This window comes from Ailuropoda melanoleuca, chromosome 12 (assembly GCF_002007445.2).
Source record: "Ailuropoda melanoleuca isolate Jingjing chromosome 12, ASM200744v2, whole genome shotgun sequence".
Classification (NCBI taxonomy): Eukaryota; Metazoa; Chordata; class Mammalia; order Carnivora; family Ursidae; genus Ailuropoda; species Ailuropoda melanoleuca.
Window position 1 is genome coordinate 39,152,289 of NC_048229.1, and position 7,889 is coordinate 39,160,177.

The 7,889-nt window shown below is 39.1% G+C and overlaps 1 protein-coding gene across 1 annotated transcript in view; it reads right to left on the bottom strand.

Moving 5' to 3' along the window:
• The window catches only part of LOC105234797 (zinc finger protein 82 homolog), a 71,024-nt gene extending 65,079 nt beyond the window's left edge, over window positions 1-5,945 (bottom strand). Inside the window, exon 1 of the mRNA XM_034639018.1 lies at window positions 5,792-5,945. The gene's annotated coding sequence lies outside the window, so the exon portion shown is untranslated. The remainder of the gene's footprint in view (window positions 1-5,791) is intronic.
• Between the last annotated feature and the right edge of the window lie 1,944 nt (window positions 5,946-7,889).

Sequence of the window (7,889 nt, forward strand, 5' to 3'; positions counted from 1 at the left end):
TCTGAACTGATTAGCTGATAAAAAGCCTCAGCAAGAGTTTCAAGAAGCTCAGCAAACCTAAATAAGAAATAAAAAGGAAAACACACAAAACAAAAAGCAAAGCCACAATCAGAGAAAAAAGTCTTGAAAGTACCCAGAAGGGGCCCCTGAGTGGCTGAGTCATTAAGCATCTGCCTTTGGCTCAGGTCATGATCCCAGCGTTCTGGAATCAAGCCCGCATCAGGCTCTCTGCTCCCCTGGGAGCCTGCCTCTTCTTCTCCCACTCCCCCGGATTGTGTTCCCTCTCCTGCTGGCTCTCTCTCTGTCAAATAAATAAAATCTAAAAAAAAAAAAAAAAAAAAAAAAAAAGAAAGAAAGAAAAGGAAAGAAAAGAAATGAAAAGAAATGGAAAGAAAGAAAGAAGAAAGAAAGAAAGAAAGAAAGAAAGAAAGAAAGAAAGAAAGAAAATACCCAGAAAGAAAGAAAGAAAGAAAGAAAGAAAGAAAATACCCAGAAGAAGACAAGACACATAAAGAAAGAAAGAAAGAAAGAAAGAAAGAAAGAAAATACCCAGAAGACAAGACACATTACCAACAGCACTAATGAATAAGAGAAGGATAACACAAATAAACAAAATCAGAAATGAAAAAGGGAACATCGTTATAGATGTCCATAGACATTAAAAACGTAAGAGAATACTAATAACTTTATGCTAAATTTGAAAGTTTAGATGAAACAGATAAATTCTTTAAAAAAACATGCCAAAATGGACAAAACAAACAAAAAACCTGGAACATCTGAAGAGGTGAATTGATTCCATAGTTTAAAAATCTTCCAGGGTGCCTGGGTGGCTCAGTCAGTTAGGCATTTGGCTCTTGGTTTCAACTCAGGTCATGATCTCAGCTTCCGGAGATTGAGCCCCAGTGTCGGGCTCTGTGCACAGCATGGAGTCAGCTTGGGATTCTTTCCCCCTCCTCTCCCTCCCTTTTTGCTCTTCCTCCTGCTTAAGCCTCTCTAAATAAATAAATAAAATAAAAGTCTTCCTATCGAGAAAAATTTCAGGCCCAGACAGCTTCACCAGTAAATTCTTCCAAATTTAAGGAAAACCTTTAGTTTTATATGTAGTGAATAGAAAAATGACAGGGAATTCCTCCTAACTCATTTTATGAGGCTAATATAAGCCTGATGCTAAAACAAACACATTAAAGGAAAAGAAAATTATGGGCCACTATTTCTCATGAACATACATGCAGAAATTCTATAAAGTATTAGCAAATTTAACCCAAATTCTTTTTTTTTTTTAAAGATTTTATTTATTTATTTGACAGAGAGAGACAGCGAGAGAGGGAACACAAGCAAGGGGAGTGTGAGAGGGAGAAGCAGGCTTCCCGCGGAGCAGGGAGCCCAACGTGGGGCTCAATCCCAGGACCCTGGGATCATGTCCTGAGCCAAAGGCAGATGCTTAATGGCTGAGCCCCCCAGGTGCCCCTAACCCAGTCAAATTCTTAAAAAGATTAATACATTATGGACAAGTAGGGTTTACTTCAGGAAGGAAAAGCTGGTTCAAAATATGAAATTTAAGAAAATTTACCACATTGATGGTAACAATAAAAAAAATATGATCCTCTCAAAAGAGAAAATGCATTTGCCAAATTCAGCCCTCATTAATGTAAAAATCTTAGCAAATGAGAAAGAACTTCCTCAACTTGATAAATAGCATATACAGTAGGTGTTTTGTAGATGCTAGATCCAAGGACAATATATAAAAAACAACTGTACTTCTACCAACAGACAAATGGAAAATGAAAAAAAAAATTTAAACCATGTACAATTTCGGAGCACCTGGGTAGCGCAATCGTTAAGCCTCTGCCTTCGGTTCAGGGCGTGATCCCGGCGTTCTAGGATCGAGTCCCACATTGGGCTCCTCTGCTGGGAGCCTGCATCTTCCTCTCCCACTCCCCCTGCTTGTGTTCCCTCTCTCACTGGCTGTCTCTCTCTGTCAAATAAATAAATAAAATCTTAAAAAAAAAAAAACCATGTACAATTTCAACAATAAATGTCAAATACCCAGGTACAAATCTAACAAAAGATGTGCACTGAAAACTACAACAAAGCACTGAGAGAAATTAAAGACCTTAACAAATGTAGACATACACCATATTTATTAATTGGAAGATTCAATATTGATAGGATGGCAATTCTCCCCAAATTAACAAATAGACTCATAAACAAAACCCTAGAAAGGATTTTTCATTTTTTGTGAGAATTAACAAGTTGATTCTGACATCCATTGAAAGGACTTACAACAACCAAGACAGTCTTGAAAAAGAAATGTAAAAAAGTCAAAGGACTAATACTATAGATTTCAAGACAGTGGCACTGACAAAAAAGATAATAGAACACAGTCCAAAAAGAGGGCCACATATATGTCACCTGACTTATGATAAAAGCCTCCTACAATTCAGATGGGTGGGCAAGGATGGTGTTTTCAATAAATATCATACACAAAAATTAATTCAAGATGGACCATAGACTTAAATATGAATGCTAAATCTATAAAGCTTCTAAAATAAAACAGAATATCTTTAGGAACCTGGAAATAAAGATTTCTTTTCAAGATACAAAAAAAAAAGGGGGGGGTGACTAATCATAAAAGACAAAGGGCTAAAAACTTTCTAGGAAAATGGGAAAAGATATACATAAGCATAAGAAAGTACTCGAAAATGATGCCATGTTAAAAGGACACAGAAGCTAATTTGAAGAAGTTCCTAATGGCCAAATCTGGGACAATGTGAACAACAAAATATATAAAAATAATAATGGATTAAAACTCATAGAGTAAAATAAATACCCATGAGTTAATAAATTATTGAATAAATAATGGGGACATCTGTAAAGGACAGCTCTTTACAGAATTTAAATTAATATAGAAGAAATGATGGAAAGAGAAAATCACCACTAGACAAACATCATAGTAACAATTGTTACAGACAAGAATGATCAATGGATGTTAAATTAATGGGTGAAAGTATGATGAGAACAGTATTTTTTTTTATGTTTATTTAAGTAATCTCTATACCCCGAATGTGGGGCTTAAACTCATGATCCCAAGAACAAGAGTTGCATGTTCTTCTGACTAAGCCAGCCAGGCACCCTCATGAGAACAGAATTTTTGCATAGTCTCAAAGCGTCTCCCCACAAGATACTTATTAGTTGAAAAGAGAAAAATAGTAGTTTTACAAAGGAGAAACCTGGCAGATACCACCTCAACCAACTGATCATAGTTAACATCACCAGTAATGAAATATATTGATAACATTATATGACACATTGAGAAGAACACAAACATAATTTCTGTGATCTTTTAGCCAAAAATGCTTGGTCTAAATTTAACCATGAGGAAAAAGCAGACAAATCCAAATTGAAAGACATTCTACAAAATAAATGGCCAGTACTCTTCAGTGTCAAGGTCATGAAAGATAAAAAAGACTAAAGAACTAAGTCTGATGGGAAACAATAAGACAATTAAATCAATGTGGGAATCTTCGATGGGATCCTGGAAAAGAAGAGGGCACTGATAGGACAATTAGCAAAACTTAAATAAGGTCTATAAATTAGTCAAAACTCTTATATCCATGTAAATTTCCTGATTTTCATCATTGTACCAAGGGCACCTGAGTGAAGACTTATAATATAGGAATTCTTTACACTATATTTACAATATGAAAATAAAAAGTTTTTTAAAATGAAAAAAAAAATTTTTTTTAAAGGGAAGTGGGCAAAAAGACCTAAACAGACACTTTAAAAAACAGTATATCCAAATGGCCAATAAACCTATGAAAAAGTGCTGAACATCATTACCTATCAGGGAAACACAAATTAAAACTGTGATGAAATTCCACTATACTACCACCAGAATAGTTAAAATAAAAGACTCACAATATCAAACAGAGACGATGAGCAACTGAAACTCATATATTGCTAGATGAATCGGTACAACCACATGACAAATTGGTAGTATCTATTAAATATATGCCCACTATATGACTTAGCAATTCCACTCCTAAGTATTTAGCCAAGAGAAAAGTATTTACATGTTCACCAAAAACACAGAATGTTCACAGCAGCAATACAGTTTGTAATAGCCAAAAAAATGTTAACTATTAAATGTCCTCAATAGTGTAAGCAATTAATAAATTGCAATATATCCCCATAGGTAATGAGAACTAAGTACAATGACAACATGGATGAATCTCAGATATAATGGGGAAGAAAAGAAACCAGGCATAAAAGAGCACAATTCCATTTATATAGAAGTTCAGGAATAGGTAATTAATGGTAATAGACTTCTGAACAATGATTGTGGGAGAAATAACTGGGAAGGGGCATGAGGGAATCTTCTGGGGTGCTGGCAAAGTTCTTAATGTTAATTTATGAACTGTGATACAGCTCATATTCTTAAGATTTGTGTACTTTATATATGCTATATCTCATAAAAATGTTTTAAATAACTATTAGAACCATGTTTTGGTAGGGACATGGAGCAATGAGGTGTTTCAAACATTGCTGTGCAAGCATAAATTTGTGCACCCACTTAGGTATTTATTTTGGTACTATCTAGTAAAGTGCAAGATATCACATGACACAGAAATCAGGTAGATTGTCAGGTAGATCAATTCATGCATATGTATCCTCTGTAAAAGAATGCTGTGGCAGTACTGTTTATAAAGTCAGAAACTAGAAATAGGGGCGCCTGGGTGGCACAGCGGTTAAGTGTCTGCCTTCGGCTCAGGGCGTGATCCCGGCGTTATGGGATTGAGCCCCACATCAGGTTCCTCTGCTATGAGCCTGCTTCTTCCTCTCCCACTCCCCCTGCTTGTGTTCCCTCTCTCGCTGGCTGTCTCTATCTCTGTCGAATAAATAAATAAAATCTGAAAAAAAAAAAAAGAAACTAGAAATAGCTCAAATACCCATCATTAATTGAAGGGATAAATAACACTGGCATACTTCAAATGATAGAAAACAATATAGCAAAGAAAACAAATGAAACACTACCTATATCTAATACGGCAATTCTCAAAAACATTAGTTGTACAAATAAAATAAAAGAAAAAAGACAATATGATAGCATTTGTAAAAGTTTTAAAATCAGGGAAAACTACAGTGTAATACTTAGGTAGGCAATGTAAGTGAAAAAACCTCATACGTTTATCCAGTCACCCAAACATAATCACACGACCACCACGGGGACATACAGCTAGAGGTAATCCACAACCAAAGCAACAGGGCCACCCACCCAGGGCCTCAAATGGTCACATGAGCACAATAACACGTTTACCAAGAGGACATTCAGTCACAACCGCACTGCCACAAGCACCTGACACCTGCAAATGGTCGCACAGTTACAACCACACTAACCACAGATAAAATCACAGAGTATTCATAGGTACCCCACCTGTACTCTGCAGCACACGGTCACAATGTCGCACAATCACACATCCTTACGGGGACAAACGCTGTATCACATCCACTGAGTCACAAGCTCCCCACACGAGCACACACAACGTTGCACGTGGTCCCAATCACACACACACCACCGGGTCCCATCCAATCATACCAGCACAATCACGAGCTCCCAGACTCTGCTGCACACTGGTAATCGCTGGAAGTACACACTCACCACAGGAACGGCTCGTCGCAACCACACGGTCATTCACCACATACCACCAGACACAGTCCTACAATTTCAATCTAACCTATCCCGACGTACAAAGCCGAGCCTCCGCCTCCGCCCTCTCCTGGGGATCCTCACCTAAGGCCTTCCAAGCTTCCAAAACAGCAGTATACTGCACAGCGCTGCAACAGATGCGCTTGCAGACCGAGGGTCCAGCCAGCGCGTGACTTTGAGGCTGAATTCACGCGAGAATCACTATGGTGCCGAGGAGTCTTCTGGGAGTTGTAGTCAGAAAGTTACCAGTGGCGAGCAAGATGGCTCCCGGTTGTCAGGCTTTCTGTCAGGGGTTAGCTGCGGCCCGGCTCGCTTAAAGGATTGCTCCCCATCATGGAACCGCGCACCGGAGGCCACGCAGAGCCTTAGGCAGTGGCTTCCAGGGAAAGCCACTCCGACGTGTTTGAAATGCGGCTCCTTCGCGGACCCACCCTTTTACCCCCAGGATACGGGCTCAGGAAGAGGAGGGCTAGTCTGGTTTAGGTAAGATAATACGCACCATGAGCCTTCTGGGAAATGTAGTTCGGAGCAGGGAAAGCGGTGGATGGACCGTTTGAAATTCGTCTTGATTTTTCACAGCTTGCGCTTGGCTACACTCCAGAGACTTCTGGGAGTGTCACTGCGCCCAAAGAGTGCGCAGGCTTTTCGGGTAACCCTTTCGGCCTTTGTTCGGGCGTGAGTTTGGCTTGCGGTTCCTCAGTGCGGAGGAGTTGTGGAACCTGAGCTTCTGAGACTCAAAGCTGGGGTGGCCGAAAGGAAGGAGATTAGAAACTTGGGACGGGATTGGGGAGGCCCAGAGGGAGGAATTGCTAAACATGAAATGGGGCTGTGGAGGCCAAAAGGGAGAGGTTTCCGACGCGCGAAGGGGCCTGGTATTTTTCTGTGCTAGTGATTTGTGTATGAAAGTCAGGGCCTGAGGAGAATGATGGGGAGGTGAGACAGCCTTTGCAGGAAGCAAGTAATGAGATTCCCGGTATGTGTATTTAGGATGTTGGGAGTCGTGGAAAGAGGGAGAAACGGGACTCAGGATTTTGTGTGTGTCTGTGTGCGTGTGTGTGTGTGTGTGTATGTGAGAGAGAGAGAGAGATGGATAATTTAAATAAGTATCACTGTGTGTATGACTGGTATTGTATCTTGGAGAGTAAATCGCTGAGCCACAATGGTAAAACAGTAACAAGGATAGATTTTCCTGGGACATTTTTTAATTTTTGTTTTTGGATGGGAGAAAGTTTACATAATTGAGCTGATAAGTGAGCTAAAGCTTGACTTTTGTGTAAAACCAGTAGCATTATTATGGAATTGAAATAAAAATAGCATTGTTTTTTTAAAAGAGAAAGTCTATTTGAAAGGAATTCTTTTTTAAAAAAAATTTTTTTTAAAAAAATTTTAATGGGGTTCTTGTTCTTGCTTAGAGTACAGACCCCAGAGACAAAGTCGTTCAGTCTTCTGTGTTCTTTTAATGGCCTGAGCGAGGGGTGTAGGTCTAAGGGAGCCGACTTGTGAAATCGTGAACTAAGAAAGCGTGAAGGGTAGTGTTGACCATTGCAAGTAGAAGAGAAGTGAATTAGTGTTGTTTACATTTTCTTTAAAAAACTGGTCTTAGAGAGATGAAGGAATGTTTAAACTTTCTCAAGGAGCCTACTAAGATAAACTAATTTAGTAATTCCCTCTGGTTATCCCTCGGCCAGGTGGATTTTGTTGGGTATAAAAATAGGTTGCTCCTAATTGGAAAGGTGCTTTCTCCAAGTAATTTAATACAGTTGCTTTTAACATAATTTTATTTTATTTTTTTAGAGATTTTGTTTTTAAGTAGTCTGCACCCATTGTGAGGCCCAAACTCACAATCCAGAGATCAAGAGTTGCATATTCCACTAACTGAGCCAGCGAGGTGCCCAACATAATTTTATTTTTTTTTAAATTTTTTTTAAAAGATTTTACTTATTTATTTGACAGAGATAGAGACAGCCAACGAGAGAGGGAACACAAGCAGGGGGAGTGGGAGAGGAAGAAGCAGGCTCACAGCAGAGGAACCTGATGTGGGGCTCGATCCTGTAACGCCAGGATCACGCCCTGAGCCGAAGGCAGACGCTTAACCGCTGTGCCACCCAGGCGCCCCCCAACATAATTTTTAATAAAAGGAGAAAGTAAGGTTGGGTTTAAAATTCATGTAAGTAAATTTTAT